General features: G+C 44.7%; 1 protein-coding gene across 2 annotated transcripts in view; it reads right to left on the bottom strand.

Moving 5' to 3' along the window:
- PIK3R1 (phosphoinositide-3-kinase regulatory subunit 1) overlaps positions 1-18,800 on the bottom strand; it is a 168,493-nt gene that overhangs the window by 86,278 nt on the left and 63,415 nt on the right. The window contains exon 1 of one of the 2 annotated variants that reach the window (XM_082651158.1): positions 559-735. The exons of the other annotated variant lie outside the window; for it this stretch is intronic. The gene's annotated coding sequence lies outside the window, so the exon portion shown is untranslated. Of the gene's footprint in view, positions 1-558; positions 736-18,800 lie in introns of those variants that run through there. 2 annotated transcript variants of the gene reach the window in all.

Genomic DNA, 18,800 nt, shown 5'->3' with positions numbered 1-18,800 from the left:
GGCGAACTTCGGAGGGCGGGGGCTGGGGGCTAGCTCCAGGGACCCCCGCCGCGCCGCTCGCCCCGGGGAAGGGCCCGGGCAGCAACGCGGGTGCAGCCGGAGGGCGCGGGGAAAGGCATAGCTCCTTCCCGCTAACGCAAAGGCAGCGGTCAGGGCGCTCTCCTCTGCTGAAAGGCGCCGGAAAACTGCAGCAAGGCGACAGTGGGGACCCACAGAAGCGTGAGGTGACGGAGGGGTGGCGGAAGCCCAACTTCGCCTGCAACTCCAGGGACGAATGCGCCCGGCGGCACGCACAACCCGCTCGGAAGAGGACTAGGGAAACGGGAGCCGCGAGGTGGCCGGGAGCACGCAGGACGCTGGCCGCGAGTAGGGCCCGCGGTTGCACGGCGGGCGGGAGATGCCGGCGGCAGGGAGGACGGCGGCCGGCTCGCTTCCCCCGGCTCGGCTCTGCAGAAGGAGAAGCGGCTGCTGGTGACAGGAAGAGAGCGGCGGTAGCCGCGCGCGCACGCACCGCCTCCCCCTCCCGAGCACACACCCGGACCCGCTGCTGCCGCCTACCTCCCCCGCCGGCCGGCTTCCTTCCTCTGCGGGGCCCAGGCTGCAGCGGCAGCCTCTTGCGCGCACGGCTCCGATGCGCCCCTGACCAGGCTCCGACCCGCCAGCCGTTCCCGACCCAAGCTCGCCGTCTCCCGACCCGCTCCCCGCCGCCCCGGCCGCGGCCGCCGCTTCCTCCAACTCCGCTCCAGCTGCTCGCGACTCCTTTCCGTGCGCCGGCAGCTCCAGCGCCCGGCGGCCGGCCCCGCCTCCGGCCCCGCCCCTCCCGCCCCGCCCCCGAGCCCGCGCCAACCGGCGCCCGCGTCTCCGCCCCTCTCCGCTGGCCCCGCGCCCTCCGCCGCCGCCGTTCACTTTGCGGGCCCCCGAGCCCGGCGGCCAGCCGGGTGGAGCTCCGGCCCTGCGAACCTTCCCTGCTGCCGGGCTCGCCTTCCGCCCCCAGCCGCGGGGATGCCCTGGGCTGCCGGGCCGAGCGCTCTGGCTTTGCGCCCTCCGGGCCGGCCAGGCTGCTGCCTGCCTGCGGCCGAGCCGGCTGCCGGGCGTCTTCGAGACCAGAGGCGGCGGGTCTGGGGAAGATCGAGGACAAATTCAGACTTAGAAGCTGCGTCTCTAAACGCAGTGTCTTGAAACAAACCCCAGCCTCTTTCGAGCCCCCAGCGCCCCAGCGGAGTGGCCGGGACGGGGAGGACTCGGATTCCAGGCTCGCCAAAGCCGGGAGGCCCTGCAATTCATGGCCTCGCCAGCGCGGCCGCGGGAGTGGGCGGAAAATCCTCGCCACCCCGCGTAGCGCCTGGGGGTGAAGGAGCGGTGAAAGGGTGAAGCGGAGGGACGAGCGCCCGCAGCCTGCCTAGAACTCCAGGAGCCTGGCTGGCACTGCCGCCACCGGGAGCCGGCCCGGCCCGCCAGCAGGGCAGAGTTTTATGAGGAGGGCGCACGCTGGCTGATCCCTCGCAGTCCTGAGATGACAGAGCAAATGTAGGTCGCTCAGGCAGACCGTGGCCCCTTGGTTGCTCATGGGGTCGGTGGAGGAAACTCATGTGACTTGTACGGTTCCTTAAATTTGTTAATTTTCAAATGCACACTCTTCAGCTAGTCGTCATTATTTTAGTTGCTCAAGAAAAATCTGACGTTGATTCGAACCTTCCTCTGACAGTAGGATGGGATGCCAGCACCCTCTGTTCCTCTTTCGCCCGTGAAAACATGTTGAGTCCGCTTTTTAATAAGCTCTTCCCAGATTCCTCTTTTGCGGTTTTGAGACCTGCACCCGCCCAGCCTACTTGCCCTAGAGCCCTTTTCCCAATTTCCTTGCAAGAATATTACTTTTTTTTTTTTTTTTTAAACCAAGCACTTAGACTTTTGTCAAACTTTGAATTTGGTGCTTTATTCCTCTGGGCGTTGGAAGTAAAGAATATCCTGAAATTTATTGACTGTCCTAAGGAAATATAATCATTCCTAAAGGTGACTCACATTCTAACGGACAAGTTAGTTCTACTTTAGGGTCTTCAGGCCCTTGCATTTTTGTTATTACAGCATATTTCTTGAAGTGGAGATACAAAAGCAGACAGATACTTGTCTTGTTTAAGAATGCACTTCATCTAAAAGTAAATATGAAGTTTACTAAGCTACATGGTTCCCACCCATCCTGTGAAATGAAGGACCTCATATATTGTTTGCCTGAGCTTATAAATGAAATGAGGTGTCTCACCCTGTGAGAGAGTTACTTTGATCCGGTCCAATAAGCTGAGATGTAACTGCTGTGACGTTTGCTGGATTTCCTTTAGGCTTGCGTCTGAAGAAACCTCACCAGCTGTCTCCTTTTATACACGATGAATTCCTGGAAAGACATTTATATACTGCTATAATGGGGTTCTATTCCCCCCAAACCTAAAAATAGCATGAAATCCTTAATCAAGCTTCCTTTTCTAGATAGACTTCAACAACTTATTTCCAGTATATGTTGTTTTTTTCTTTAATGTTTTTCTGTCATATTTGAACACACAGTGTAAGTCCAAAGAGTGTTCCATGATAGGACAGTATGGCTCTCTTTCCATAATTGAATAAGTTTAGTCTTTGTTTCATCTTTATTAAATTGATACCTCCCCGCCATATCACTAATATTCAAATTTTTATCTATTTTTATTTTCTATTAATTTCTATGAAATAATTAAAGCAAAAGTCACCAAAACAGCAGTATTCAAAATTTTTAAAAATAACCTTTTCCTTTAATCAAATCTTATCTGGACTCCAAAAATGTAACTGTTATGAGAAGCCATGTGGTGAGACCAAGGGCGCCTCTAAGTCTTTGGACCAGCCATGGCATTACCTCTTGGGAATTTGTTGGAAATGCAAATTCTCTCCTCAGTGAATCAGACATACTGGGGATGGAGCCTATGGGTCTGTTTTAATACACCTTCCAAGTGGCACTCTAGGGTTTGAGAACCATTGCTCCAGGCCTAAGGCATCTGGGAACACAAACTGAAACCACTGCAATAAAATGCTCAAATAAACGCACAAACACTACCATGCAATCAGTAACGGCGGAACTGGTGGATGAGAGCGGTCCCACCATCAAAGAGCTCAAAATGTCAAAGGAGGTACAGTTTGCCAGAGGGAGAGAGGGCTGTCATGCATCACTGGTGACAGCAAAGGTGGTTTGGAAGGCAGACCTATGGGAGTTAAGGACCCCTAACACCAAAAGGTTTTCAGTGGCCACAGCAAGCTGAGATGTACCCTCCCAAAGAGGACCAGTAGTACATTCTCATTTGCCACCATCACTCCAGCTACTTCAATAATGTGAGTGCTAGAATAAGCGTCCATTAGACTTGAAACCTAAGTCTGTAGTTTAGGGTTCAAAATCAAAATAAAACAAAGGGCTTTCCTGGTGGCGCAGTGGTTGAGAGTCCGCCTGCCGATGCAGGGGACACAAGTTCGTGCCCCAGTCCGGGAAGATCCCACATGCCACGGAGCGGCTGGGCCCGTGAGCCATGGCAGCTGAGACTGCGCGTCTGGAGCCTGTGCTCCGCAACGGGAGAGGCCACAACAGTGAGAGGCCCTCGTACCGCAAACAAAACAAAACAAAACAACAAAGACAAATGCCTTCGAGCCTTACTTCTCATAGACCAGCAGCACTGACACCATCTAGGAGCTTGCTAGATATGCAGAATCCCAGACATGCATGCTGAATCACAATCTGCAGTTTAATAAGGTCCCCAGGTGATTCATATGCAAGCTAAACTTCGAGATGCTCTTACACAGGGGTCCTCAATTTTGGAATTGCCTGGGGAGCTTATAAAAATCCCAGTGCCTGGATTACACAACAGATGGATTATATCAAAATCTTTGGGGGTTGCAACACAGGCATCAGTAGCTTTTAAAGTTCCTCACGTGATTCCTGACAGTTTGAAGCCAGGTTCAAGAACCACCATCTTGAAGAATCCAGGTAGGAAAGGTACCATCAGGAAAGCCAGCCGGGGAGAGACTGGAGCCCAAATGGCTGGTCTTAAAGGGAGCAGCCGGTACTAGAGTTTAGCTGACTGTGGCCACGCAGGAATGTGAGCCCAGATTTGCCAGGCCTCCCAATTCTCAGAGAGAAGCTGGAAATCCAGATTTTTACTGGGCAGTTTCCCAATTATTAAATGATGGCAATTCACTCAACAGTTTTTGAAACCTGGGTTAGGCCACATAAGCGTTATGACAACCAGTAGTTTATAGTTTTAGGACGCTGTACATCATAAAATTAAGTGGGCCAAAAAAAAAAAAAAAAAAGGAAGCACACCCAAGAAGAGAACGGGCTTGTTGGAAGGTCAAACTGTTGATCTCAAGGATCATGTATTTTGAGTCTTCTGTTCTCTACAACACCAAACATTGCAGGCCTTCAATGGCTGAGAACTGGTAATGGGTGAGATACCAGTGCTAGCAGCCCTGGGGCAAAACACTCTGGAATTTTGTCCAGTATTTTTATTTTCCCTATCTCCTGCCCTGATAACTGAAATGGGAGAAAAATCAATCTTTGTATTACTTAGCTGAAAATTTTCCCCTCTTTGTGAGCTAACCAGGTTAAACACATATTAAGAGAAGCATGAAAAAAATTATTGGCTGGAATAGTGCTTCCTAGCAGAGGGAGAATTCAGAAGGCCAACGGTTTTAGAATTCTCATTCTGTTATTTCTGAGCTTGTACCTGCTGTTAACCACGTTGAGGTATTAGAAGGAGAGGCAACTTCCTGACTGTACCCCCAGAGAACACGTAAGATCATAATCACCTGTACTCAGAGTTCCCTGGTCATAATCTGTGGTCTGGGCATTCTTGTCTCTTTCAGCTCTTCAGTCCTCTATACTTTGGGAATAAAACTAAATAAATCAACCAGCAAGCAATGGAAGTCAATGAACCACCTTAGTGATAGTTTCAGTTAATTCTACTCTGTATCTGCTCTCAAAATCCCCTGTAATAAGAAGCTGGATTAAAAAAAAAAATTACAACACAGTAATCTCAGTTGATAAAATATGAGACACACAAACAAAATTTTGTGCAGTTATTCTCTTGAATGCCAGGGCCACCTTTATTTTTGTATAACTCCGGCAAATAATAGACTTCCTGGTACACAGTGGGCACTCAGTAAAGGAGAATGGTCTGGAGGTTTAAAGGAAACTCAACATGAAATTCTTATATGTGCAACTGTTAAAGGAATAGAATGCAAGTGTTGTTCAGATAGAACCTCTGAGGGCCTAAGTCAGAGCCAGACTTGAGGACGGAGCAACAGGGTCACAAATGCTGCCAGTCTACGAGGGCTGCTAAAACATCACCAGGCTGGGAGCAACTGGAAAGCTATGTGCAAGGAAAAATGAACCTTGATCCTGGTATCCTACCATATAAAAAATTTGACTGGAAATGGATCGTAGACCTACATTTAAAAGCTGAAACTATAAAACTTCTAAAAGAGAATATAGGTTTAGAAAAGATTTCTTAGATATTAGGACACAAAAAGCATGAACTATAAAAGGAAGAAAACCAGTAAATTGAATTGCATCAAAATCAGAAATGTTTGCTCCTCAAAAGCCACTGTTATGAAAATAAAAAGCCACATCTTAGAGAGAATATTTGCAAAATATATATCCAACAAAGGACTTGTATTTAGAATACGTCAGGAACCCTCACAACACAATATTTTCTTAAAAAGCAAAAACAGTTTTTAAAAATAGACAAAAGATTTGAACACTTTACCCAAGAAAATAAACGGATGGCAAATAAGCTCATGTATAGAAGAAGCTCAACGACTTTAGTTATTAGGGAAATGCAAATTAAAACCGCAATAAGAAGGAATTCAAATAGATACTTGTATGCAATGTTCAGAACAGCATTGTTCACAATAGCCAAAAGGAGGAAACTACACAAGTATTCATGAACAGATGAATGGATGAACAAAATGTGGTACCGACATGCAATGGAATATTATTTGGCCTTAAAAAGGAATGGAGTTCTGACACATGGAGTTCTAACCTCAGAAACATCCAGAGTACATGGTGGTGGGGAGGCTTGAGGGATGTTTCATCCTGGCTTTGGAAAACCTTACTGAAGTGTCCCAGGCACCCGCTGGAATGTGCCCCTCCCTAGTGAGCACAGTGTTCACAAGTCCCACATCACAAACGTTGCGCCTGGTTCTATTTCACTCTTACTCTCTGACTCCCCTTTGTGTAGGCTCCGTGAAGCTTCCTCATTTTGATTAAAAATCTTTTACAAAGCTTATAGTATACGCTTAGTTAGCTCTCAGCTTCCTGAGCTAACATCATATTCCAGTCCTTCCAGTTTTAGAGGCTAAAATTTAATCACCTCATTTAGACTTGGGTGATGCAAGATTTTCTCCATCACCATCGACAGACTCTCCCTCTCAGACTGGTTTATCACATGTTCATTGTTAATGTGGATTTCTCTTTCAGAGGGTCACCTTTTCCCAGAGTTCTGGAGCCACCTTTCTCCAACAAAATCAACCCACTTAGATCCATAAGCATGTATCAGTTAAGCTAAGGAAGCAATTCTGAAACATTCGACTACTTTTTTTTAAATTTAAAATGGGCTCGCATTTAAAAAATGACAAAAAGTGTAAATATGACGAAAAGCAAGCTGATACATTATATTTCTTGGTGATTCAACTAATTGGAAATTTCGCCCGTAGTTGATTATATTCTACACCCCAGCTTTGAGCACTGACACAAATTGTTAGGGTGCTGTTACAGCTGTCTGGGTAAAAGGATTGGCTTAAATATGCTCATGTTGGCACTGCCAACATAAAAATTAAGGGCAAAGTCACACCGATAGATAATGAGCCCTTTATCAAGGAAACTGTGTTGGACAATCTCACTGCTCAGAAAGAATTTTTCAAAAGAAACCCCAGCCTTTGTTCCCTCCACTGGAGGGGATCCAGAACTGTCAGTGTTTCTGACAGAACTGAGCCCCGAGTATTCAGACAGCCTCGCAGAATAAAGGAAACCCATTACCATCAACCTCTCCAGACTAGCCCCTACCACACTGCCTTTTCTCTGGGTCTTGCCAAGCTGTGTATGCAAAGAAAACGCTTTAGATCAGGTAAGGTTATCTTCTGACAGTACCAATTTTCTAAGATTCTTAGAATCTTTTGTTGGGTGACTGTATCACAATGTTAACAAGGATTTCCTTTCTTCAGTTATGAACAAAATGCATTGTGAAGGAATGACTACTCCTCACTTACGATATTTTGTAGGGCATGAGTTTCTTTAACCATGAATATGTCTGAAAAATACATCTTAGGTTTTCTGTTGTGAGAAGGGAGCCGTGCTTATGATGATGGCTTTTGTATCAGATTTTAATGCTTCAAGAGGACTTGAACATGAATTCTTTTATCTGATGCATCATCCCTGGGTCATAGGCAGAGCCTGCATCCTGATTTCCATTTTACAGATGAAGCAACAGACTCGGGAAGACTATGTGATTTGACCCGGGTTTCATAGACTGAGAGCAGTGGAATAACATCTCTGCTGGGGCTTTCCGACTCTAGGACTGCAGCATGTGCTGCCTCATTGTTCAGTGACACCTCCCTTCCGGTTGATGCGCTCCTTACCCTGAATCCGTGATCAGCCACTTCTAGGCAACTTTCCGTCTAACTATTGCAATTATCAGCTAATCTAGCATCACTACCAATCCAGGAGAAACTGCGAAAGGGCCCAAAAGGATCTAGGCTGATCAACAGAGAACTTCAGACCTGTGAGACCACCTCCTCTCCCCACTTGGGTAACCCTAAATCACAGAGTTGGCAAGGGCCTGCCTCATCTAGCTTAACTCTCTCTTTTTCAGAGAAGGAAACGGAGTCTCAGAGAAGTTAGATAACTGTCTCTATGACACAGAGTTAGGTGATGCTCTAAGTCACACAGCCAGTTAGTGACAGAATCATGAAAAGAACCTATGTCTCCTAACTCTGGCCGTAGGCCTCACTGGGCTAGCCCGTGGCATCACAGTACGATTCTGGTTTAGCTAGTGCCCGGTGAGCCCTTGCCAAATATAACAGGTACTGCTGACTTATGGAAGACAAGATTCATGACGTGTATACATGATTATGGGTCTGTCAACAACGGCCTTGTAAAAGATTAATAATCTTGTACGTAACTTAGGCACTGTGCCGCATGAAAAACGGGAGGAACCATGCAGGCTGATGATGCGCTCTAAGGACAAAACCTCTTTACACCTGAAATGCTATAAAAGACTCTTAACATCCAGTTCCATGGCAAAGAGATGGCAATTCCTGCTATTTCCTCAGTCACTGAATTCGAGGGGAAAAAAGAATATGTACCTGTTTCCCAAACCATTTACCTGGCCATGAATGTCGGCACACAACCCCGCCCTACCACCACCAACACCACCTCCTTTCTGCAAGCCATGTGGGACCGCATTAAAAGCATGCCCTGATAGTCCCCTCACGTGGGGAATGTTCCCTCACCAATCCCTGTGTGATACTAAAAACCTAGTATTCTACCCATCATGAGGCTCAGTACTTTGACAGAGGTGGCTTTGCCAAGCTTTTCCTTATTCATCCTTTCTTGGAAGGGGGTTCAGAAACTTCTTGGCTTACCAAGAGCTACCCCGCAGGAGGCTACAAGACCATTTGTTTTAGAGTCAAAGTAGCATCCGACAAAGGAGCAAAAGAGCCATTAGTTTGAGGCAGGCCAAGTTCCTATGCTTTTGCTCTAGTAAAAGAAGCTTTGGAGAGACTGATGACTGTTCACCAGTAGAAAGTTCAGAAGACAGAAGTTTCTCTACGGGGACAGGTCCTCACCCGGCAGGCGAGTGCCTCTTGCCTTAGTACCATCTCCCTGCAGAAAAAGTTGTTGTGCCGTACTCGTGAACAGAAAAAAAGCGTGCAGAAACACAACATGAAGTTGAAAAGAGGGAGAAGAATGATAGTTAACCACACTAATTACATAATCAAGCACTGGTCCAAGTGCTGCACATATATAAATTCATTTAGTCTCCATAGTGCCATTCCTCCCACTTTACAGATAAGGAAACTGGCACCAAAAGGCTAGGTAGCTGGTAGAGCTGAGCTTTGAACTGAAGCAACCTGGTCCCAGACAGCATCTCCTAAACCAGGGGCTTACAAACTCTATCTTAGAGGCCAACTCCAGCCCATTACCTATTTTCATAAATAACTCCCATTATCTGTGTGGCTTTCACACTCGCTTGGCAGAGTTAGTAGTTGCAACAGGGACAGCATGGCCCACAGAGCCTAAAATACTTACTGGCTCTTTACAGAAAGAGTTTGCTGACCCTTGCTCTGAACTATACTGGGGAAGGAGCGAGACCGTCCCTCTCTCACCTTTTAGAAGTACAAACACATCTGAAGGCTGTGGTTATGTACACTAACAATTTAATATCTGGGAGATAGTTTAGCATCTATCAAATTCTTTCTTGTTTGTCTTCAAGGAGAGGGAACTGAGGTCTGGGGACATGAGAAAAATGATCCCTAGATGACACTGATAACAGCAGATGCAGGTCCAGAACACAAATCCCCAACCCACTGTCCTGCTGTGTTTGAGACAGCCCCTCAATTTTCAGTTAGCACCTTAGCAGGAATTAGTTGAAGATGAGTTGAGAACAAGACTGGAACAAATCAGAGGGACCATCCAGTAGATGCAGAAGGAAGTTAAAGGTAAGTACAGAGAGGCCAACAGGGAGAAAACCCAGTCTGTGCCGATAAAGGTGTACACAGGCAGCTACTTCTTCACAATTCTGTTGAGGGCCAGCCAGGGCAGGGCCACTCAAGCCTGCCTGGGCTCCCAGCCCTTGACTTCTCTCTAAACTAGTGTAGACTGTCTACCGGACACTCAAAAATAGATGATTTTATAAACATTATTAACCATGTATTCATTTAGTCCTAACTGGATTGTAAATGGCTTGAGGGAAATTCCAAAGGTCATGAATACGTGAGGTATAGAGTCTGCAAAGGGGGCCCCACCCTGAGAAGTCAGAATGGAAATATCGACCTGATTATTTCCTAGTATTTTTCAAGGCCCACCCATAAGAAAGCTCAGCTGAGATCTCTATTTCTGTTCATTTTCATCACCAGTCATTTGCAAAGCCCTCATTTTATCTTAGAGCTTCAAAAGAATACTGTCAAAACCAGCTTCTTCATGACTTGTCACTTAACATGTTCTCCTTCATTTCCAAGGGAACAAAGTACATATTTTCCCAAAAGCAATTGAAATCACAACCCCTGCTCCTTCTTTTAGGGCTTCGGGGAGTCAGTGTTAATCAAATACTAATGAGAATCAAAAGAGCTAGAAATCGTTATATAATTTTCTATCTACAGAAATGCAAATGACATTTAAAATCAGCATAATTTCACGACTAGTGTGTTGCTTTGTTGAATCCGTTCAAAACTTCATAGTCCAAATCATATACAAATGCAAATTTATTGGCGTACATCACTATCTAATATGAAATTCTAGAAATTTTGGAAACTTCAGATGCCATAGTAACACCAGGCCAGAGAGAGGAAATCTTTTGTAAAATTATCAACCTTCTTGGGACTGTTTTCAGTTAGAGCTGATGGCTCACACATGTTAATTTACTCATTGGGATGTATTGGTAAACTTGCACTATTTGCCTAGTCCCTGCTTCTCCAGGATTTGCAACCCGGTCCCAACGCAATTCCCAAGGGTTATCACAGAAGCATCCATTTCGGCCACAGTTCAGTGGGGTATATGAATCAATGTGGGATGACCATCCCTTTTTCCTCAAGTCTTACTTTCTGGCCATGGATGATTGGTCCAAAGGAGGACATGTGGCTCAGCTGAGCCAATGAGTTCCTTCCTCAGGATTTTGTATTTTTCTGTTGAAAGAGTTAGTCTGAGCTCTAACACTTAAACTTCAGAAGCTGTCAGTTGCCATGTTTCCTTTTATATTGACAAGAAAGGTCATGAGGAGAGAGAAAGAAGAACAAAGCAGATGTGCAGAGAGAGGAACTGAGGAGAGCTACCATGAAGTCCTGAGTTCCTGATTTCAGCTTTTCCTGCACATTCACATTTGTATCCATGAGATACCTTTATATCCTTATAATGAGATGTTCTTTCTGCTTAAGCTTATTGGAGTGGGGCTTCTGTCACTTGGCAGGCACTAAACATCTCAAGAAATACACAGCATTAAAAATTTTTAAGAAGATGAAATCGAATTTTGCTAGGAAAATATGTGTATTTACTAGGAAAGCTTTTTTACTCATTAGTAAGCTTCTTCGAGTTACACTTGAAAGCAGATTAATCAGACCAATGACTTGAACTTTGTTAGCGCTCAACAGTTTTGTTGTTGTTGTTTCTGCTGTTTGTTTTAATGAATAATAAAGAGGAAGGACTAGTGAGTGACATATTGCTGACGTGGAGAAAAGAGAAATAAAGCATGCGATGAAGGAAAGCATACTCCACAGGCTAAAATTGAAGCCCCACCCTCACTCTAACCTTGTCTCAACAAATAGCCAATTATCCAGTCTGTTGTGTAAGCCAAACCCAGGTAATCACCCTCTCTCTTTTCTCCTGTACCAAGTCCATCATTTCACCATTCCACCAGTCCCAGTGGTTTAACCAAGTAGAAATCTCTCATCTTTATCCATTTCATTTCCATTGCTGCTACCCTAATCCAAAGTTGCATCATTTAGTTGTCACTTAATTGGTCTCCTTTCTGAAACCTCTTAACTCCTAGCATCCCTAACTCCACAGTTCTAGACAAAGGATGCTTTTTGAAATGTGAATTTGATGATGACATCCATCTCCCCCCAAACACGCACAATACACATATCCTCTTTTAAACATTTTATGATTTCCTCATTGCTGTTAGGCAATGATTCTCCTTCCTGGCTTCACAGTAAAATCACCTGGAAGCTTTACAACAAACCAACATACAAACAAATGAACAAACTTATGCCTGGATCTCACTTCCAGAAATCCGGATTTAATTGTTCTGGAGTGGGATCCGAATCAGCATTTCTAAAATGCTCCCCAGGTGAGTCTAATGAAAAGCCAGAGCTGGTCAAGGTATATAAGCCAAAATCCTTCACATGGGCCGGCCATGCTCTTGTCTCTGCTTCCTTCTCTGCCCTCATCACCTGCCACATCCCCATCCTCAGTTCTCCGGCCATGCTGGTCTTTTCTTGGTTCCTCAAAGTCCCCACACTCCTTCCTGCCTGGGTCTAGGGCCTCTGAGCAGCTTCTACCTGTGACACACTCTCCTTTTTCTCCAGATCTGCACTTTGTATCACCTTCTTAGGGAAGACTTGCTTGACCTCCCCAAGTAGGTCAACTTCCCATTCTGGGCCCATCGAACTCTGAACCCTTCCTTGACGGCACTCGTCACCGTAGGCTTTACCTTTATGTGTAATTGTCTGAATCATGTTTGTGTTCCCCATTAGGCCATAAACTCTGTGAGCAGGGGCCATGTTTGCTTTGCTCACCACTGCATCTCCAGTCCCCAGTCTACCTCTGGAATAGAACTCCCTCCTTCTTTGTTATGAGGACCAAGGGAGGAGAGGGTGATATTTCCTGAGGGCAGCCCTACTGCTACAGAAGTTAAAATTCAGCACCAAGATTTTTGTTACAAAACTAACAAAAACTTCAGAGGGAAACCCAAGTCTTGAGTGGAATGGGCAGTACAAAACTTTAAGGGGCATGTGGTTGATGGCAGATGGAGGGAGTGGGGTGTAAAAGACTCAGGACAGGTGAAGGGTCTGGAGGAAAGGTCTCTGACCCCACCGGGTCTGGTCTTCCATTTCATCCCCATAAACTTCTGCCTGTGGCTTAAGTGGCATGGCCTGAAAGCAAAAAAGGAGAACGTGTGCCCAATAATCCCTGTGGGCTTGGCAGGACAAGGCAGCAACCATGTGGGGTCACTAGGGCAGACTGTGGGTTTGTTTGACTTACAAGGAGAGGACCCATCCAACCACAGGACATCTAGTTTGGTGATTAGACTTGGAGCCAGACTCTTTCTTTTCAAACCCCTACAGGGAGCTCTGCTACTTACTTGCTATGGGACCTTAGGACAAGTTACTTATGTTCTCTATGTTTCTGTTTTCAGACTGTACCATGGGAAGGATGAGAGTGTGTCCCTCACAACGGGTATATAACATTATATAGATATAATCTCTGTAGAGATTCATTACAAAGACAACAGATTCTAGCTAACACGAGCACAAATTCTAGCTAACACAAGCCTTCTTCAGCTATTGTTTTTATAATTTTATTCCTACTCTAAAACTCTGCAAGTTTCCCCATTTTTGCTTCTGTGTTGGTGGATCTGCAGTAGGTGTCCCGGTAGTTGCATGCTCTGAACCACTGCAACCCACACCCCCAGATGCTACAGTGCAAACTTTCTGCTATCCAATGAGAAAAGCCTTCTGGTTTCTGAATAAGACCAAAGTGAAGCACATTTACAACGTCTGAATCTTAGATCACTCATAATTGTGCAGATGATTTGCCTTCCAACTACGTGCACTAAAATGTCATTTCTGTCCACGAATGTCCGTGAAGTGTGCTATAATCTCCATGTCCTGTAACACCTCTAAAGGCAAGTCTCTCACCTTCTGAAGGGAAGATGGAGAGCTTGCATCGGCATCCCTTCCTGGGATAGTGATAGAGGCGACCCTTTGCATAGGACATCCTCCTCCATCTGGCCTTGCATCATCCCTGTAAATATGTTCGCAGGGACAGGGATGGGGGGCATCCCATTTATTCACATGCCCTAGAATGAAATGTTCTGAGCACACAGTAACACCTGACGGCACAGATAATTGGATACAATACACATCCTTGGCAACACATCCATTTTAACTGGAAAGTCATTTGTGTTACAACCATACAAATTTCATCTCTAAGTTCAGTTTGGCCAGCACTCCTTGGAAGAGGAATGTAATGGTTCATTTCATGTGTCAACTGGACTGGGCCATGGGGTACCCAGACATTTGGTCAAACATTATTTTGGATGTATCAGTGAGGGTGTTTCTAGATGAGATTAACATGTGTGTAGGTAGACTGAGTAAAGCAGATTGCCCTCCTTAATGTGGGTGAACCTCATACAATCATCTGAGGACCTGAATAGAATAAAAAGGCTGACCCACTCACAGATGAGAGGGTATTTCCTCCTTGAGCTGGGACTTTTTCTCCTCCCTTGGGACTCAGACTAAAACATTAGCTCTTCCTGAGTCGAAAGCTCGCTGGCCTTTAGACTGGAACTACCCTATTGGTTCTCCTGCTCTTAGGCTTTTGGATTCAGATTGGAACTAAACCATCAGCTTTCCTGGGTCTCCAGCTTGTTGACTGCAGATCTTGGGACTTGTCAGCCTCCATAATCACCAATTCTTTCCCTATGTACATATATATATATATATATATATATATATTTTTTTTTTTTTTTTTTTTCTATTGGTTCTCTGGGGAACCCGAATACAAGGAACTCAGAGGATTTTTCTGCCTTAGTAAGGTCAGAAGGCCAAATATTATTGACATTTCATTGCTAACAAAGATTCAGAAGATTTTAGAGAAACACTGTGAACATGAGTCAGTCACTGTTCGGTCCTGAGGGGGTGGAAAAGGGGAGTTAACATGTACTGAGTGCTTGCTATGAGTCAGTCTCTTTCACAAAGATCAATGTAATGAATTAAAGGAATATTGACTGACCCATGAAATTAGTTTAGGAACAAGTCTGAGACACCAGTTGTATTGCTTGCCTTTCCCTATAACTATGGAATTTATTAAATTGAACAAGCCTCGAACATGGCCCTGACAGAGGCTAAGGCAGGAGCCTTCTCCTGCTAAGGGGAGCTGTAGACGCTTCAAAGGAGAAGATGTGATTTCCTTACTTGTGTGAATTAACTGGGTGGTCATTCTAAAAATACTGTTCTTCCTGACAAAACTGCATCTTTGTGATGCAAAATAAGTGGCTTGACTTTTTACCTCCAAAGACCCCAAACAGCTAGGATGGTGTCGCACACGATCACAGTACGCTGTGTGGTCACTACCTAGAAATACAGCCAGTCCCTGTGACAGGCTTTAGGCAGTCTCGGGGACATCTCAGTTACCTCACAGCTTTTTGTAAATTGTAGGAAGCCTTCCAGACTCAGCACTTCCCCAGATATAGAAACTACAAGATTTTATTGCAAGACAGGAGGAAAGTGTCAGGAAGTTAGGTTTTCTGGCCTACGTCTGAAGAGAGTCACTTGGAGTCCTGGGGCCTCCCGGTGAAATCTTTCTGGGACTTTTCTTTATCTGCCCGATGGAATGGATAGAAAGGTTCAGAAGGAAAGGGACTCAGGCTGAGGTCAACAGGTGCGCAGAGTCTCAGTCTCATTCACCTTCATATGCAAAAAAGATCTAAACCTCAGGGACCCTACAGTCTGATAAAGTCATAACCCCCAACAGTGACTGACAAAAAGTATTACAATGGAAAAGAAGCAATGACTAGAATTTATGGCTAGAGACTCAATCTCTCTCAGTTACGTCACTTAACTTCTCTGGGCTTCAGCTGGAAAAAACTGGGGTGGGGTTAGGAGGGCTGGGAGGGAGGAGGATGGGACCACAGGATCTCTGAGACTCCTTTACCTTTAAACCCCCCAGCTTTTCTGTTATCTCCATATAGAGTGGTTTTATCAGCATGATAAGCCTTGCAGCTTACCAAAGGTAAAAATTCGGCAGCCATGAAGTCCTTGGTTTGGATTGGAGGGTCTTTAGCTTGTCAGCCTTATGTTTAGTTTAACATGTACTTTGGAGCTTTCACTACAACACAGTGCCTGAGCTAGGATCCAGAAGTACAAAATGAACTCACAGACTTGTGGGGTCTTCAGGAGGATCCAGGTTGCTAGTTTAAGATAATACACTCTAAGTTGTTATTTTTAAAGAAAAACACAAAAACACACATCTGGCGGTTTAAGAAGGTGTCTTTGATATTCCTCCCAACAGGAGGGGCCCAAGCTTAGTGTCTCTCTTGTAACCAGCTGAGTCTTGTGACAGTGATGCTGTGTGATGTCGGAGGTTAGGTTGGCAAAGGCTACTGCCTGGTTCTCTTGGGACGCTGGCTGTGGGGGAAGTTGTGCACCATCTAGGAAGTCTGAGTACCCCAGGATTGCCATGCTGGTGTAGGTGCTCTGTTAACTAACCATGCTGAGCTCCCAGGGGGATGCTGCAACCACGGACTCAGGAGAGAGCACAGTGGAGCCTTTGATGGTAGGAGCCCCAGCCAACACCTGACTGCAACAGAATGCAAAATCCACAGCAAGACGTGCCTAGGCTGAGCTCTTTCTGAATTCCCAACTCACAAAACTGTGACCAAAATAAAATGGTGGTTTTAAGCTACTGGTTTTAGGGTAATGTGTTAATGCAGCAATAACAACCACAACAACATCATCACCAAAATTATTCTTAATTCCTCCAGAATCAGTTAACATAGAAACATTTATATTCTAAGAATTTTTCCAATAAGTATATAGTGCATACTCAAGGAGAGAAAGATAAGCGTGGTACAAGTGACCTAAAACCCACATAAAACAATCATGCAATGTTCTACAATGCCTTATTTTTTTAAAGTATAGCCTTGAAAAGTAGTTTGTTTCCTCAAACTAGAAACGTATCCATGGAACATTATATTGTGAACAACAAAAATTCAATTTAAGAAAAATGAGACAGATGATACCTTAAATAACAACCACAGTTGTCCTCTTTTATATTATCAGGGCTCTTCTTCAGGACAAATAATTTTTTGTGTGTGTGGGAAAAAAAAAGTCACCTCCTGAGTCTTTATTTACTCTAACTGCAGTGAAACACACTCTGGCCTGGGGGTCAGAGGAAAAACACACGCAGACAGGAACAGACTCCTATCTCCTCTCGCTTTAGCTAGTTCGTGGGGCAACTGACCATCCCACCAGAAACTCATAGCTATTTTCAGTACCATCAAGATTTGAGGGCTACGATTAACGTACAGGGCATGATCCGTCTCCTAAAAATGACTGCGTCATAACTCAGCGGACCTAGAGCTTATCTGAGGATGCATCCTCCCGTCACTGCAGAAAATACCTCTATTTAATGGGTGACAATCTAAAGGCCTACCTGGGAGAGCAGCTAACAGCTAACCTGGCCTCTTCATTTTGGTTTCTCTACTTGCCACATTGTAATTCTAGTCCTGACCTACCTTAACTGTCACTGCGTAGGTTGGGGGAGGTGGCAAACTGACTGAAAAAAAAAAAAAAAAGCCTGAGAATTAAAAATACCACATCAGCTTTGCAAATGCGGTAGTCTTCAAAATCAACTCAATTTGTTTTTTCAAAAGAGGTTAATCTTTAAAACTTGCATTCACCCTTGCCACGTTTCCCTGTGCTGTTACCTGCCTCTTGTCATCTGAATTTTAATATGCACTATATAAGTTGAGTAAGAAAATGGGTATGTATATGTGGGAGAAGGGGCGTCAGAAAATAAACATAAAATTCATTCAAGGTCCTTTTGGGTTTGGAACTAATGAATGAAACAAGTGGGGAGACATCTATCTTCACGATTGTACTAACTGCAGGTGGTATGTAAGACCCCATATTAAAAAAAACCCAGACGAATAAGGGGTTATCTAGATAAACAAATTCAGTAGGGTTTCTTTAAATGGCTGTCCCTTTGTTTATTTGGAATATGCTTAAAATTATCAAAGCTTGTCCTGTGCAAAACTTTTCAGGAATACTTCAGAATATGTATCATTTATTTATTCTGTACATACGTTACAGAAAAAAAGGGCAAGTCTTTATCAACTAACACTGGGTCCCAAGCCTGTGACAAAAAGACATTTTAAAATAGAGTTTTTTTCTTTGCTAACTCGACTGTTCCCCTATGATTTTTCCTTTCCTCCTAGGTTTGTTAAGGTCTCATTCTTCTCAGCTTGGCTCCAAGGTTGCATCTTCTCTGAGACCTTCTGATCGCACGTGCATCCTCATCCGTCTGCTCCCGGGCTCCCCCTGGGCTGCCTTAATTTTCCGTCCATGCAATTCTCACGTGGAGCTGAAATGACTTGCTTATATCCTGTCTTCCCCATTAGGGTGGGAGCTCCATGGGGCCAAAGACTGTGGCTTATTCTTTCATATTCGTATCCAATGTATGGCTCTATGTGTAGCAGGTGCTCAGACAATGCTGGAAAGCCAGTCCCCGGATCTGCCTGCCATCACTTCATTTGCTCTGCATTTTTAATAAGTAATATGTCTTTTTCTCTTAATCTTTGTTATGTTCACTGGATCCTTTTGAGTTTTGATTCCAAAGTTCATAAGAGACAGACGTCTCATCAGCTGGTGCACGGTCTGCAGAAGTCCTGTGCATGTGTGTGTGTGTGTGTGTGTGTGTGAGCTGAGTCACCGTCTCCCATTTCTGGCTTCACTTCTCACATCCACAACCCGCTCTTGTGCTCTCCATTCCTTTTTCTCATTTCCCTTTTGGAGCACATCTGAAGGTGAGAAAACTTCATCTTACTATTATATTTGTACTTGCCAAATACTATGCTGAATCCAGCTGCTATTCTTAAATTATTCTGGAGAAAGTGGTATATATCTAGTGCAAAATAAATTTCCTTATAACCTCTAGCTATAAAAATCCTGTTCTATTTTTTTAAAGTATGGCATGGTATAAATAAAACTCTGTTTTGAACATTTTCTGGCATTGAGAAACATAGGGTGAAAACATTCCAAAGTAATTACGAGTCATTCTTTTAAAAATAACTAATGGTATG

This window comes from Grampus griseus, assembly GCF_964374135.1.
Source record: "Grampus griseus genome assembly, chromosome: 3".
Taxonomy (NCBI): domain Eukaryota; kingdom Metazoa; phylum Chordata; class Mammalia; order Artiodactyla; family Delphinidae; genus Grampus; species Grampus griseus.
The sequence above is the reverse complement of the archived record's forward strand: the minus strand, read 5'-3'. Positions and strand labels throughout refer to the sequence as shown.